Raw genomic sequence first — 17023 nt, forward strand, 5'->3', positions numbered from 1 at the left:
TTCTGCTATCTGACCATCTGATTTCTCTCAGAAATCCAGCAGAGCTCGATACTGATGACATTAAAAACAACAAATTCAGATTTTTCTTTTTTTAATTTTTTTTTTCCATCTTTCTCAAATTTAGGTAACAACTTTAAATGTCATGACATGTTCACAAATTATGCATCTTACTATTTTTTATTATTATTTTATTTTTTTAAGATTCACCATGAAGGGAAATATAGTAGATTCATTATAACTTGCACTTTTTGTTTCTTTTTTCAGCAAAGGGAGAAGCAGTCATAACAAGTAACTGGCAAATAGCTTACCTTTCTCCCATTAAATACTTTTCACCTACCACTTGAACAAGGTATGTCAGATTACTGCATGGTAAACAAACAATTTTCACTTCTTTCAGAGTGATGCTTCCTCTATTAGTCATTTATTTCCTTCATAAAATGAATAATTAATTAATTGCTCACAATGACATGCAGAGGCTGTTACAAGTTCTAATCTTTATATGAATTTTGTGTGTCCTCAAAACCCAGTAGAATATCTTCCTTTTGTTCTTAATCTTCCTAAACCGAAATGAAAACAGTTATTAGTCATTAACAACAGGCTTACTTTTTGACTTGCAGATGACAGATGTCAATGTCTTGAAATCAATGGGTTTGTATATGGGTTAGAGCTCCTAAGAGACCTGACTACAAATGTAAGCCCCAAACCTCAAATTTAAAGCACATTAAAAAAAGGTAATTCTTCCTATGTTGGGTAAATACAACAGGAAAAATAGAAGCGTTCAAGTATTTTGTTGTGGTCTTTGAATATAATGTAGATGACTATTCCTAACTTAAGAACAAATTCCTACCACATGTTCTTTCAAAAAAGGAACCACAGAATTAAAGGAAGGTTACTGCTATGAACATAAGGTATTGCTGGATATGACCCTATCAGGGAAAGAACCAAGAAACAGCCACAAAAAGAACAGGTTGGCAAAGATAAATCATGAACTAGATGTCACTGTTTCCTGCATTCACAGCAGATTTCATAGGTCTACTTTTCCCCATAAACCAAAAACTTTATGTAGTGTTCTAACATCTGCTTATTAGGATCCATAACATCCAGTGCTCTGGGAGGACTTGGCCATCTCCAATTGCAAAAGTCCCTGACTGGTAGAATTGCACTGGCAGAAATAAAGTTCAGCAGAATTCAGACAGACAGTAAATTGTATGCATGACACTTGTTCACGAGCTCATCTGAGTCCTGACACGACTCCTTTTGGTGTTCTCTGAACTCTAGGACAAATAGGTCCTATAGGCACTTCAGGCAGTATATCCCAGAGTAGTAGTCCCACTGAGGTCATGAAGAATGTTTTCTTGGAGTTGAAGTGCTGCAGAAATGCATTGCATGCTATGCAGAGCTCAGGCTGGTCAGGACCTTCCTGAGCTGGACAGTCTTGGTGGGAGGAACAATGAGAGAGGTAGAGCAGTTTTAGTCCAGTAAGCATGGTATTTTTCCATTACAAGTAGAAGGTCACAGGCTTGGTGCTAACCTGACATTGTAGGAGCTCCAGATTTGTCTGGGTTTGCCGATGTCCTAAGCTGGTTTTAGATTTTTTTTTTTTTTTTTTTTTTTTTTTTTTTTTTTTTTTTTGCTATGATAGCAATTACCTAGCTGTTAGGTTTGGCTTAGGTTAGCTCTACTTTACAGTGAGAACAAGCAACTATTCTTTGTAGATTGGATTATCTACATTCATGAAATAAAATATGGCTTGCAAGAGTGTAAATACAAAATGGTACCAGACAACTTAAACTGAAATTAAAATGATCAGTCAGCAATCACTGTAGGAAGACAATCATGTTAAACCATTTTGAAGATACAAAGAGAAGAGAAAACTGAGTGAAATCAAATGAAAATAACAGAACACAAATAAAGAGAATGTTCACATACACATTAAGAAAAGGGATAAAAATAAACAGAAGTGGATCCCAAGACCAAGGAGAAAGAGACCCATTTCCTTTTCCCCAGAAACATCAAACCTCTGCTAGTATAGAAGCAGGGATATAGACAACTTGCTGACACCCTTTCCTGCCTCCTCTGTTTGAGAAAAATTATTCAGCAACCTTAGGACCTGGAGAGTTGCTGAAAAGTGATTATAATACCAGAGAAAAGGAGTAGAGATGAGGAAAGATTTTCTTTTTAAGTAGCTGTATTAAAGAGACTTTTCCCATATTAATTAGGAATAGCAATGTCATTATTAAATGGAAGTAGTGTGTTACTATTATTAAAACTTTTTGTTGCATTTTGATTAGACTATCAAGTTAGACTAACAATAAATTCATGACTATACATATATATAATGTATTCACTTTTGGCAATAATAAGTTTTGGATTATAACACTGTGCATACAGCCTGTTTCCAGGTTCAAGCATTAGTAATAGCTATACCTTTTCTGTTCACTCAGAGTTTAAAAAACCTCCACACCAGCAGAGCCCCACCACCATTCACCAAGAGGAACACCAAGTGGCCTCTCTATAGCAGCCTTAGCCAACACAAGGAGAGAATAGGGAACATGCAGAAAAGGACAGAGAGAGGGTTGTTTGGCCACAGCTGGATTGGCTTATGCTGAGTTGTAAAATGACAGAACAAAATGACTGTTAACATCCATATTCAAAATATGCATTATTGGTTATCACTTGTAATATTGGATCATATTTTCATGAAGAACTTGCTTTTTCTTTGTCTCTAATAAAGAAAATTATTCTTTCACATTTCTTGCATAATTCATGTAGTGCAGGGACTCTGTTCTTCTTTATCATTTTGATCAATTTTCTGCAGCATGGCTACCAGCAATATCAACAATAGCATCCTTAGAAACCTTTGTTATTTTCCAGTACCTTATCATCATATTCCCTCACTGAAATTTTCCTTTCTTAAAGTTTTGTACAAATGTATGTATTCAAGTCATTGTATGCAACTTTGAGCATTTACATCTACCATGCATATATTTTTTGTCATTTAACAAATATTGTAGACTTGTGATTATTATATTTAAAATTCATATCTCCTGCAATGGTTTACCTGATTCATTAAATAGACAACCGAGAAAAATACAAAAATTCATTGAAAGCCTCACTTGGCCTAATATAAAACAGATCATAAAACTGTAACGATCAGTTGCCATGTGTACTGTTGAAATTAGACCTTTTTTATGCTCACTTGAATGTAGCTTGATATTTCTGTGTCTTGAACCTGAATGCAATGTATCACCTCATCAGAAGGCAAATCTTGTTTCTCAAATAACAGCACCAAAGTGCCAAAAAGATGAACTGCAAGTTCTGTATTTCAGTTCCTCTCCCCTAACATATATTAGTGGCTCCAAAGCTACTAATGTTTAGCTTCAAGCACATCTCTCCGTGGCCTGCTGTAAAGCTCCACCCACCCTTCCACTTCAAATGCTCTACCCCAGCTTTACTCCTTATTGATCAAATTACCAGCACAGCATCTGTGGCATTTAGTGGGATCACGGCCATTGTACCTGCCTAATGAGGATTCCACCATGCTGGCAAACTTTAGGGCTTTGATGAAATGAAAAAACAAAATTCTATAATCAAATTGATTATTCAATTCTCCAAGTAGTTAGAATTCAATTATTTTAACTAATTACATATACGATTAAAAATAATTAAACATTATGAACAGTTCCTCACTTTTGTTTATTGTTTTAGAGTCTCCAGGGGGGCTGACTTCTTCCTTTCTGGTTCTGTCACAGTTGTGTGATTTGACTTATCTAAAACAGTATTTAAAGCTTAACCTGGCCTTGTAAAGGAAGCAGTAACATTAGCATGTCTTTAACTGTGAGAACAAGCCCTATAGTCTCTTAGCTACTCAGACATGATCTTGCCTCAAAAGAGAGATTACTTATCTATTTGCATTACAAGATAATTTTGGGAATTTGTTTTGTTTTGTTTTTGTAATAAACAAAGAAAAATGGTAGTTACAGATGTTTATATAAGACCCACATGAATATGAGAAGTAACATCATATTCAACCTGCTCATATAAAAACAACTTTTTGTAGTTTATTTTCCTTCTTTTAAACACAGCTGGCTGTGTATTTAACTGAATCATCTCTCAGATACTATCCAGCAACATTTTTTTTTCTCCAGTAAACCATGGTAGCTTTCTAGGAATAATCTTATTTCCCCCTAGTGATCCCATTCACATTTAATTCATTCTCCCAAAAGCTAATCGACATTTTTTTTTTTTTCTGGAGGTCAGGCAATCTTTCCACTAAACAAGGAACAATATCTATCTGTGCGAATGCTCCAGTGTCTGCACTGGACTTGCCTATTGACAGTTCCTAGAGTCAGAACTAAAACTTATCTCTCTAATTTACAGCCATCTACAATACAGTATAAAATGCCCCCATCCATCAAAACATATTATTTATTTCAACATCGAAAACAAGGAATACTCTTCACATAAATATGTGATTAGCCATGCATCTCTGTACTGGCTCTTGGTGGAGAATAGAGGTGATGACAATCACCTACTTTGTGTCAGATTTAATTGGCCTGAACTATGATTGAAAAACATTGTAACATTTTTAACAAAACCAAAGTTTTCTGGAAAATGTAATAATCAAGAAGGTAAAGCAGTAAGAAGCAAGACTGTACCAGAGAAAATACATATTGAAGTAAGATTGATCTTATTTCTCTGTCAATTTATTCCATCCTAACAGAGACAGAACAGTTACAATTGCACAAAAGAAAAGTTTGCTTCATTCCATTGTCTATAAGAGGGAACTGTGTTAACTATCATGGTTGCAGAAATCAGCTGTGTAGAAGTCTAACAAGGTAAGATGTATTGACTGGATATTTCACAAGAAGCTTGTCATGTAAGCATTTACATTTAAAACAACATAGTTTTATCTCTCTATTAAGCTATTGATAGCATTTTAGGGAAGATTAAATAAGATAAAATTTTAAAAGGTAAAGCAAATAAAAGTCTTATTTTATTTTTAGAAAAACAGATTTTAATATCAAATCCGAAAGATACACTCAAGCATAGGCCTCTTACCAATTTGTAAATAGAGAAAACTACATGAGAATGAAACAAAACCTGTTCTGATTAGTGTTTTTCTTCTGTGCTGGGTGTAGACTTTGATGCCTGCCCTTTGTGGTTTGTAAACTGAACAGACACAATAATATCTGTAAAAATAGAATATGAAGCTTTTTTTTTTTTTTTTTAATATTTACCGGAAAAGATATTTTAGGAAAAAACAGAAAGGAAACTTGCATGAGTACCTTTTTAGAAAGCATTTTCTTTGTGACAGCATTTTTATAAAAGTAGAACAAATGAACCAGGAAGGATCTTTTAAGGACATGATGCTAGTTTGAAGAGAACAGCAAAATAAAAAACAGCTCTGAAAAATTTAGCATCTCTCCATAGTGAAGATGTTTAATATAATGGGATTTGCAATGACATGCAGTCCATATGTTGATCCACAACCAGAACAGGTTCTAATTTTTAATTTGAACATCCATCATGTTAGGAAAACATCTCAGGAATATTACTACTTAAAGAGTTATGTCAAAGACAGGAAGGGAATATTGGTGGAAAAACTGTTTCTTGGTATGCAGTGAAGATGAGTTAGGACTTGTGAGTATATTTTGAGGTTTCAAATCAATGGATTTGACCAACTCCTAGCAAACTGTAGACTAAACCATTTGACTATATGCAGTACAAACACATAGATTTATATGCTGATGAAACATATATAGAGAGAGATTTCTTTTAAATTGCAGGATTGTCATCAAAGGTGGCTGAGAAGGACAGCAACTGTCTGTATGGTTCAACCATGAGCCAAAGAATGACACAGCTGAGAAGTGAAAATCACAAGCATGCTAAAGGGGTTGAGATTCTCAGTTCCTGAAGACTGCCCCCTTAGGCTGTAAAGGTGCAACAAACTGGAGGAAAATTACAACTCTTATTTTTGAATGCTTTCCATCCCCTTTCTTCTTTCCAACTTTTTTTTTCTATGCAAACAGAGAAATATATTTTTCCTAGTGTAAAGTAACCATGGAGTATAAGAATTTCTTTTGATTCAGAATCCAGAACTGAATAGAATTGCTATAGTCATTTGTTATTAACTTCAACAGCTCTCAGCCACAAACAGCTGTTGTTGCAAATGTAGTCTGTGAATTGTCCATTTTTCAGACAAAGTTTAAATGCCCATGTAGTTAAATACCAACAGCTCACATTGGTTGTGTAAACCCTGTAGTAAACACAGTTTGTCAGTCTGTTTTCCCAACTGTGCATTTGAATGCACAGTTGAGAAAACCCTCTAAATATGTTCTCCTTCCTTCCTATTACATGTGCTCTCTAGACTAAAGAAGCATTCAGTATGTTGGGCATAGTTTGACATGCCTAGGTTACCTCTTTCTCAAGATAAAAACACCAAATATTGACAGAGGATGAAATATTTTCAGAAGATAAATAATTTAATTTAATTTAATTTAAAAAAAAAAAAAAAAAAGAAAAAAAAAGAAAAAGAAAGGCAGAGTACAGGTGAAGTTCTGATGCCAAACAGAGCCAGTCACAGTACCACAGGCTTTGAAAGCCACTGTGCTCTATTTATACTTGGGGAGATATGCTAAAATGCAAGGTATTAAAGTGCAGACTGTAGGTGATATTCATTTGAATGTCCATGGACTTTTCCACGAGTCCAAAACAGGGCCAATTTCTGTGTTTTCCTTAGTTTTAGTTCTTGCTTGTTGGTCAGACATTTATGGTGATATGAAACCCTGAAATTTCTGGAGACAGCACATCTCCCTGACGTTTACAGAAATAAAGTCAGGTGTAAGTAGCACAGTGGTACTCATGATTTACCTCATTTCTTGGACAATGGCTTTCCCTTGGTTAAGTAAAAAGTAGGTGGCAGAGGAATTGAACTGTGACACGGGAGAAGAAATAAATGACCTGAGACAGTAAAAGGAAGTAGCTCCTTAACCCAGCATTGCTGTTCAAACTAGGAAAGGACACCATGGCTTTCATCTTCCCTGCCTTCCACACCTCCCAAGTGAACTATGACTTACTGAGTTTCTATGGCTCTGCATACACCTAACTTTTTTCAATATAACATCTTCATTTTTAACCAAAAGCAGAAAACAGCAAGTTTAATTAAAACAAGCTTGCATCTCATGTTTTGTATTAATCAATTTTAAAAGAATCTATTGAATGTGTGTATAATGTATATGCATATGCATGTATGTATATGTATATATATTTATTTATACAGCCCCATACATTATGGATGTTGAATATATATTGGGGGGGGGGGAGGGGCTGGAATACTATCTAGTTACAAATATACATGACATATGCACTTACATAAATTTTATATTTTATTTTTATCTATGTAGAGTCCGTAGTGCATTGAATTTTCCTTTTTGCACTTACATGGGAATCTTGCAAATAAAATAATCTAAACTTTCTGCAATGGATTTTCTTTGATTTAAGAAAAATTACTAGAATTTCAGGCTGAAGGACTAGCTAGTCTGCAGACTTTCAAGCTAAATAAAATAAAATGAAAAACTCTAGCAGGACTTATTTAGCTCTGACTTGTTTTCATCATAGCTTTCAGATGTTTTATTTTAATTCCAAGACAACTATAAAGGGGGCATAAGGGCAGTAAAGCCCTCTCATATGCTAGAATTCATTTGGAAAATTTCATTATTGCTAAGATTTTCTGAAGCTACTGAGAGATCTAAAACTTGACAAGAGGGTGCCTAGGTACAGTTCAGACCAGCTAGGTTGACTGAAAACTGTGTTGTTATTGTAACATGTCCACTTACAAACCTTAACATGAGTGTTTTATCAAACAAGATTTGCAAATACGTCAAATAAATTCAAATTAATTCAAAGGAAATACCAAAAATACAAATTTAAGGTAGAAGCAATAAAATATTGTTTTAACTGCCTGAAGTAATATGTCCTCTATCTTTGAAATATTTTTTTCCAATTAACTACTTAAAAACATTTGTCTCCAAGTTCTGCTTACTAAATTTCAGCATCCGGGTTAAACCACAACAGCATCCATTGCTTCAAAGTATCTACTCGGTCATTTTCACATTTCAGATTCCCAGACTAGAAATTACCTATATGATCTCTAACAGCAAGAGAAGAGTTCATGTGGACAGAAAATACTATTACAGGCAATGAAATTAGATGGTTCTGCATTAAAAGTAGGCCAAAGTGAGTAGTCAATCTGACAGATGATCCCTGAGGATATACATTGAAAGAAAAATACTATTCAGTTAGAAATATTTTCTGGGGTGTCATATACATGAATATGTTACCATTATGGCTGACTTTTCTGAGCTAAAATAAAACTTTGTTAATGAACATTTCTTTTTTTCCATTATTTGCTGATGAGAATACACTAGAAAATAAATATTTTCCTGCTTCTGTGTATGTGAAAAGAGAAGGACAGCATCATACTAAAACAGGTTGCAATAGACATTTATAATATCATCCTTCCTTGTTCTCCTTTGCAAAATTACATAACTACAGTCTTTCAGTCTTTCACCTATATAGTGTTTTTGTTTGTTTGATCATTTTTATTTTGTTTGTTTGTTTGTTTATTTCCTACATATTAATAACAGACAAATTCAGGTGACTATGTAAGTATTTTTCTGTGGGAGCATGTCATTTCTAATGTGTAAGCTCTAGAGATGTGTCTGAGATCTTCAAGAATTTAAATGTTTCTGGCTTATGCATGATATATATATATATATAATTTAAGCCAAAGGAGAAAATAATATTGTATAGAGATCTAACACAGTACAAATGTTGGCCTCTTCCCTCAAGTAATCCTGCAAAATGCAAATAATGGACAATATATGACCAAAAATCAACGTACTACTATGAAACCAAACAATGTTTGATCAGATTGTGCAGCCGTTATATTCTTATGACATTTTCTTTACATTATGGATCACCTACTTAAAAAGAAACAATTGCCAGGCAAATCTTTTTCCTAATGAATAATACAACATATGCCATTAATTTTTCATAGCAGGAATTCACTTTTAGCAAAGACAATATGGAATTACATATTTAGCCACAAAAACACGTTTCTGAGAAGCTCACACAGCACTTGGACCAACTGTTGTGTGAATGGGAGGGCTGGCACACTGTAAAACATCTGCAATCAAACTCAAAGATCAATTGCATGGGAAGAAGGAGGTGCCTTGCTTAGCTGCATTTGGCAAAGTTCTGCTTCATTTACCCCCTTTCTGAAAATTGAAACTTTTTAAGAAAACACCAGTCTGCAACCCTGTCCCAGACATCCCGTCTCCAAAGCTAAGCAGCTTGAAGATAATTTCCAATAGCATATCTTTGCTTGACAGGCTAGCATATCACTAACAACAACGAGCACTTGATACAGAGATTTAAGTACTTCTATAATTGTTCAATTAGCCTCCGAGATACCTTATTCTGCCATTTGGACTTGTAAAACTCCCTTGGTGGGGTCATTTATTCTGACAGTGTCATGTACTAATGCTCACATATCTTAAATTTATGTTTCTTCCCAGGAAAAAAAGTACAGAATAAATGTTCTTTATTCTCAACAAATGAACATATAAAACATGTCAATGATTTCTTTCCATTATGTGTCCAACTGGGATAGATGTGTAACAATTCTCCTCCACAATGTCTGGCAACTGTTGACTCCTACCATACATATATAACCTGCGTTCTTCTTCTGGAAGATTAAGCAATGCTTATGTGGGGTTTTAAAAGTCTTATCTGTCCATTTATATTTTTTGAATTCCCAGTTCTTTTGAATAACATGTCAGCAGTTGGCAGCATGTTAATCTGTGCTATTGCATAGCAATTGTGATAAATATGGATCAGTGTCTGACTCCATTCTTTTTCATTACACATTTTATTACTTTTTCTTTTTTTTTTTTCCACCAGCCTATGTCAATGGGTAATAAAGAGTAACAATTACATATCTAAATTCATATTGCACATTAAACTGCCTAAATCAAGCCCACGTCCATGGATCATTGTCAAAGAGGACAATAATCTAATATAAATGAATAATTTCTCCAGTAAATGCAAATGTATTTATACATATTTGCTTAATTTAATCACAGTTTGGGGTAACTATTATGCATGAAGTTTCCCCAACATTGCTGTTCTTAGGGATTAATATAGTGCTGGGGGTGGTGGGATAGAAATAGTAACATGGTATGCAGAGTTTATACAAAACTGCTATCTCTCTCCACCAAACAATGAAGAATGCTCATTTCTGTATGGTATTTACTGGGGTGCAGACAATAATTATTTTCTTCTGAAATAATTTAGGAATTCATATCTGGAGTCTGTCAAGCAATCACTATGGAGAATTTTACATTGCTATGACCTGCCCAGGCATCTGCTTGGGAGATTCCTATGGGATATGGTCCTGCAGAGAAGACTGTTTCAGTAGAGCCAGGTAGTTTCCAAGGATCACCTCCTACAAGTTCAAGAACAGTGTATCTTGATGAGCAGGAAATCAAGCAAGTGGCTGGAGACCTGCATGGAAAAGCCACAAGCTCCTGGTAAAACCCAAATATAAAAAGGAAACATACAAGAAGGAGAAACAGGGTGAGGGTGAGGCCTCATAGAAGGAATATAAAGACACAGTCCCACCATGCAGGGATGGTGAGAATTGCCCACCAAGAGTTGAACGTGACAAGGGATATGAACAGCAAAAAGAATGGGCTCTATAGATAGATAAGCAGCAAAAGGAAAATGTGGGCCAGCTCCTGAACGGGGTGGAAGACCCAGTGAAAAAGGACTTGGAAAATGCTTAGGTACACAATGTGTTCTTCACCTTGGTTTGCGCTTGTTAGTCCAGACTTTAGCAAACCCTGCTCCCTGAGACAAGTGAGAAAATCAGGATCAAATCTGTACTGAAGAAGGTAGAGGAAGAACAGTTTAGCGAGCACTTAAACTGCACATACATAAGTCCATGGGGCCTGATAGATTTACAGGAGTCCCGACAAGAGAGATGGTAAATTTCATTGTGAGGCCACTCTTGTTTATCTTTGGAATGTCATGGCAATTGAAAGAGGTTTTGGAACTGAAAGATTGGAAGAAATCAAATATCACTTCAGGAAGGGAAAGAAGGAGGACTCAGGCTAGTCAGCCTCACCTCAATCCCTGCCTAGGTGTGTGATGAAGAAAATTCCTTCTGGACAACCTTTCTAAGCACATGAAGGACAAGAAGATGATGGGGACATATTTAGCACAGATTTATGAAGGGGAAACTATGCCTTACTCACCTGATAGCTGCCCACAATGAAATGACAGGCTTGGTGAATGAGAGGAGAGCAGTGGATGTTGTTCAGCTTGACTTCAGTAAGGCTTTCCATATCCTCCCATAATATTGTTCAATGACAAACAGATGAAGTATGGGCTAAGCTAATTTACAGTGTGCTGGACTGAAAACCAGCTGAACTGCTAGTCTCAAAGGTCTGGGATCAGCAGCATGAAATCCAATTTGAGGCAAGTCACTCATAGTGTATCCCAGGGGCCAACCCTGGGATATACTCTGTTTAGCGTATTTACTAATGATCTGGACAATGGGACAGAGACAGCCCTCAGCAGTTTTGCAGATAGCACAAAACTGGGAGCAGTGGCTGCTGCCATCCAGAGGGGACTGAAAAGTCTGGAGAAATAGGACAATAGGAACCTCATGGAGTTCAAAAAAGACAAATGCTTAACCTTGCACCTTAGGAGGAATAACCATATGCACTGATACAAGCTGAGAGACAACTAGCTGGAAAACAGCTCTGCAAAGAAGGTTGTGTGAGTCCTGATGGACAAGAAGTTAAAGATGAGCTAGCAAAGCACCCTTGTATGAAAGAATGTCAAAGGCCTTGATCTGCATTAGGAAGAATGTTGCCAGCAGGTTGAAGAGGGTGATCCTTCTCCCCTTATTACAACTGTAGTTTGGAGATCTTCGAAATCTGCCTGAACAGGGTCTTGAGCAACGTGCTCTAGGTGCCCTGCTTGGGAAGGGTGTTGGACCAGATGACCTCTGGAGGTTCCTTCCAACCTTGACCATCTGTGATTCTGTGATTCTCTGAAGGCCACATGTAGAACTCTGGGTCCAGGGATGGCTTCCCAAGTGTAAGGCAGATATGGACTTACTGGAATGAGTCCAGTGTAGGGTCATGGAGATGATTAAGGGACTGGATCATGTGACATAAGAGGACAGTCTGAGAGATCTGGACCTGTTCAGCCTGGAGATGAGAAGGCTCAACAAATCTTACTAACGCATAAAAATATCTGCCGGTGGGGGGGAGAGGAAGAAGATGAAGTCATACGTTTCTCACTGGTCCTCAATCAAAGCACACAAAGTGAAATATAGAAACATCCACTTCAACAGAAGGAGAAATTTTTCCACTGTGAGTGCGGTCAAACTCTGGCACAGGTTCCCCAGCCAGGATGTGGAGTCTCCATCCTTGGAGATATTCAAACACCAGCTGGACACAGCCAGGAACAACCTGTTCTTGCTGTTCCTGCTTTGAACTGTGTGGGTGGACTAGATGATCTCCAGGGGTCCCTACCATTCTGTTATTCTGTGATTTATTCAACCATTCTGTTATTCTGTGATTCAGTGATTATTTGGTGCTAGGGCTGTAAGCATGCTATCCTACTCAACCTGTTCTGACAGTTTCAGTCTTTCTCTGGAGTATCTTAATTTCAACAGTAGACTAATGTCCTTTTTCATCTGATATTGTCTATATTTTTTGTGTGTCTGGGGTTAAAAACAGACCACTGCAAAAATTAACTTTGTACATTGCTTAATTGCACCTTTTAAGTTTTCTAAAGATTTTGTCTGCAAAGTATGCATCTTACCCTAGTCTAATGAATTAAAAAAAAAAGGAAACCTCCATAACTGATGAAGAAAAACATCTCTCAAAGTAAGTGAGGGGGCTTCCAACCAACATTAAACAGAAGCAAGTAATTTATGATCAGTTTCATCCAATCTTAATTAAAGACATGAAACTTTCTTCTATGCATCAAATTATTCGTTCAAACTGATTATATACATCTTGATATATTTGGAGATACTGAAACAGAGTAATACGACCAATCCATATAGACACATCCTAACAAAAATAAAAGCAAGGCAGGTGAATCAGGCTTGTTATTCTCCATTTTGACTTAGTGAAGGTTGCCTAACATAGAAACAGGTATCTTCAGTGCAAGTGTCTCAGTATAATAATAAATATATTGGGATGAACTATACTTTCAATTTTCATTAATGCTCAGAGTACGTAAATCTCTACATTTCATCATATTCCTTTAGAAAAGAACTCTCTCTTTCCCAGGAAATACTTGTGGAGAACTAAATTTTGCACCTGACTGAGAAATTGTGCTTTTCTAAGTTTTCATTTTGTTGGAGCCTTTATCTGCATCACATGTCTATGGGAAAACACAACTCAACAGCATTTGCAAGATGCTGGGTTAATCAATAATACTGCATAAAAATTCCCAAGTATAATCTGTCATTCCCATGGGCACTCTGTCTCTCTCTTACTTAGGGCAGACACTTTGGTGGTGATCTCAGCTTTGTTACACCCTGGGTTAACATCTTCCAGCTCCCTTTTGTTCTTTATTAAGAACATATTTCTCTATTATTCTCTGGGAGATATTTTTAAATTACTCCATTGTTCTGGACCTGTGAACCCCTCAATGAGGATATCCTCCTGACAATAGCACAAACTGGTGCATGTCAAGTCCAGTAACAGCAGCTCTTTTCCTTTGCATTACAATATATGACTTTGAATTTGTTATTAACCAATATGAATAACTGCATGCTTCCTTAGAAGGAATGTACATCTATGAGCTTATTTTGTTTTAATTTGTGAACTTATCAATAGATCAAGCTGCTATCTCTCTTGTATTCATTCAGTATGATTTCCATGGTTTGACAAATTTTATTTTTTTGTTTGCTTGTTTTTAGGGATTAATTCCAAATCTTTTAGCATTCCCTAAACTTGTCTACGGTGCCAGGTGTTAAGAGTAACAAATTCAGACAAAAGGAGGACTCTCAGAGAGAGACTGTGTATATAGACTTGGGCACAGTTCCATGCCTACATGTCACTTCAGCTAGTGTATGCCCTTAATTCACAAATAGAGGGTTCTACCTTCGTAAAGTGTGTACTTGGTCAGATGCAAGTCATAATTTTGTCTCCTGCAAGGCTTGGTTAGTACCCATCATGTTTGCCAAATCTGTCCCATTCTAACACATTGTGTTTGCCATTCTATCACATTCTTTTAGTATCTTGTTAAGAACATCTTTTTCACATTTTGCTTTTATGCAGGCTGTAGTACCCCTTCAAAATTTTAGTACAGCAGTGTCTCTTCTGCCTAAGTTAACTGAAATTTTGTGAACTTTGTAAGTGTTTCAAGATATATGACAGTCAAAAATAAGGTTGGCTTTTTCTTTTCAATTAGCCATCTGTGATCTGTTGGCCAGTTCATTCAACTTACAGTAAAATCAGTGACAACGTTTAATTTAGGCCATAGTGTGCCATGATTCATATAAACTAATTCTCTCTTCATTTGCTTCTAAGAAGTTTCTATGCTTATTTTTGCAGTTATATATATATATAGTTATATATAACTGGATTAAGCTTCGTTAGGAAAAAAGTTTCTATTCAAGAGTATTATATATATGCTAAGGATTTCTTTCTTGAATTAGCCCTTGTTTAGCCTCAGGCTCTTTAGAAATGGAATATTGTTTTAGAGGAATACATTTTCTCCTGCTTAAAGTATAAAATAAGTGGGTGAGTTAACTTGAATATCCCAGACAAACTATACCCCAGACAATTACACCTTCCGTTACAACTTCTATTTTAGCTCCATCTTTTTATGCCTGAGTGAATAATTATGAGAAGTGTGAATAAATATTTATAAAGATAATTGCAAACACATTTTTGGATTAAAGGTTTAAAGATATAATTAAAAACTGAAAAGGACACAAGGGGACTGACGTAACATTGCAAGGAAGTTTCATTTCTAATATTTCCTAAATTTTAAGAGTATCCCAATGCAACTAATAATGATATATGAATAGAGTTGCTTATATGTGGATAAAATACAAGCTAAAGATGATAGCTTTCAATGTAGTCAGCCATGAAGGTTCTATTTGTCCTAGCATTCAAAATGCTTTAATTCAGACTGGCTAAAACTGAACTTGTAACTGACAACAGGGACATGCTTTGTGTTTAAACAACAAAAGCAATGTTAACTTTTAGAACAGAGAACAAGGTACCGACTAAACTAAAAGCGTCTTTAAAGATGCCAGACACAATTCTAGGAAGTTTATCAAAAGTATCCATTTTAAAAAACAATTATGTATGGAACATCAAAGAATAAAATCTTGCCAAGATTTTAATTAACATCTGCAAATAATGAAACCTGTATTTCCTTTAGGTGTTTCTAATTTGCATGTTGCCATGCTATTACACTTAACAAATATATTCACATACATACACTTGCATATATAATCTGCTTTGTGCATGAGTGCTGTAGCTGTGCCATGTCTGTATGTATTTTCAAAATATAAGTCATACTGTCCAAATGATTTGGATTAATTTCCACATGAAAGCTATACTTTCATTTCATTTCTCCATGTACTCCCATTATATTCTCCATGTTGTTTCTTTAACCATTAGATGATCTTCAATTTCTGCAAAGACTCTATTCTCTAAAAATATTTGTTCTCTCCCATTGACAGTAATTGGACCTTGCTAGCAAATTCAAGACAACTTCCTGAATAATAATAATAATAATAATAATAATAATAATAAAGTTATAGTTGAAATATAAATACTATTACTACCTACTAGTATTATTATAATCAAAAATGTCTGTGCTGTTAATTTTATGATTTTTTTTTTTTCTGAGTGAAACAGAGCTTTAGTTTCACCTACAGTCAGACCCAATAATGAACTTATAAACCAGTATAACAACTAACTACAGGTTAATAAAAATATTAAAACATTTGATATTTAATTAAATATCAGTTTAATTAAATTAAATTGATTATATTTCAAAATCAAAGGCCAATTATAACAGGGTTTGTAAGAAGAACTTCAAATTGAAATGCTTAAGTAATGGTTATTAAAAAAAATTACATATTTTGGGGACGGTAAAAAATAAAGTATTCATTAGCAAAGAAAAAGACAGGGTTTGCAATCTGCCTTTGACTCTCAGCATTGTCTAGGTGGCTTCATCCATCTATTTTGTTTAACCTCTCGTAGCAACACCTAAATGAAATAAACAAAGAATCATTTAGCTTAGAAATTCTTTGTTTCCTATAATCATATTGCCTTTGGTCTTCACTAATCCTTAAGTGCTTTAAAAAAAATCAATCAATTTTTATTTAACCTTCTTCTCTTGAAGAAAAGAACTGTAATATTTGTTCTCCATTTTAAAATTTAAGAAACATTTGTTAGTCTAAAAGAAATGCCATGTTTTTCCAAAAGAAGTAAGCACAGTAAAGACCAGTGGGTTCATGAGATAGGAATTTAGCAATTTCAACAATAATTAATTGTCTGCCTTACAAAATGAAGAAATAATAAGTAAAATGCATTTTTACATGATTTTAAATGATTTTAATTTGGTAGTAATTAGTCAAAATCATGGAAATAAATTTTCTTCATAACTCTTCCATTCTACTTCTTTTTATTCTCTTCTCATAACATTCAGTATTCCAGCATCTGAATGTGAAAAGATTAGTTAGTCATTCTTTTCTCCTCATGTACATGTCCATTTATAATTCCTTTTCTGACATAGAATCACAGAATCATCTAGGTTGGAAGAGACCTCCAAGATCACTAAGTCTAACCTCTGACCTAACACTACCAAGTCCTCCACTAAACCATATCACTAAGCTCTTTATCTAAACATCTTTTAAAGACCACCAGGGATGATGACTCAACCACATTTTGCTAGCTAAAAAAAA

At 35.2% G+C, this 17023-nt stretch overlaps 1 long non-coding RNA gene across 1 annotated transcript; it reads left to right on the forward strand.

Annotated features, from left to right (window-relative positions):
- Positions 1-329: 329 nt before the first annotated feature.
- Positions 330-6397, forward strand: LOC118166448. The gene is made up of 3 exons (XR_004750515.1): positions 330-349; positions 4724-4838; positions 5790-6397. It is a non-coding gene; the product is annotated as an uncharacterized LOC118166448 (long non-coding RNA).
- Positions 6398-17023: the final 10626 nt, after the last annotated feature.

Source organism: Oxyura jamaicensis, chromosome 1, assembly GCF_011077185.1.
Source record: "Oxyura jamaicensis isolate SHBP4307 breed ruddy duck chromosome 1, BPBGC_Ojam_1.0, whole genome shotgun sequence".
Taxonomy (NCBI): Eukaryota; Metazoa; Chordata; class Aves; order Anseriformes; family Anatidae; genus Oxyura; species Oxyura jamaicensis.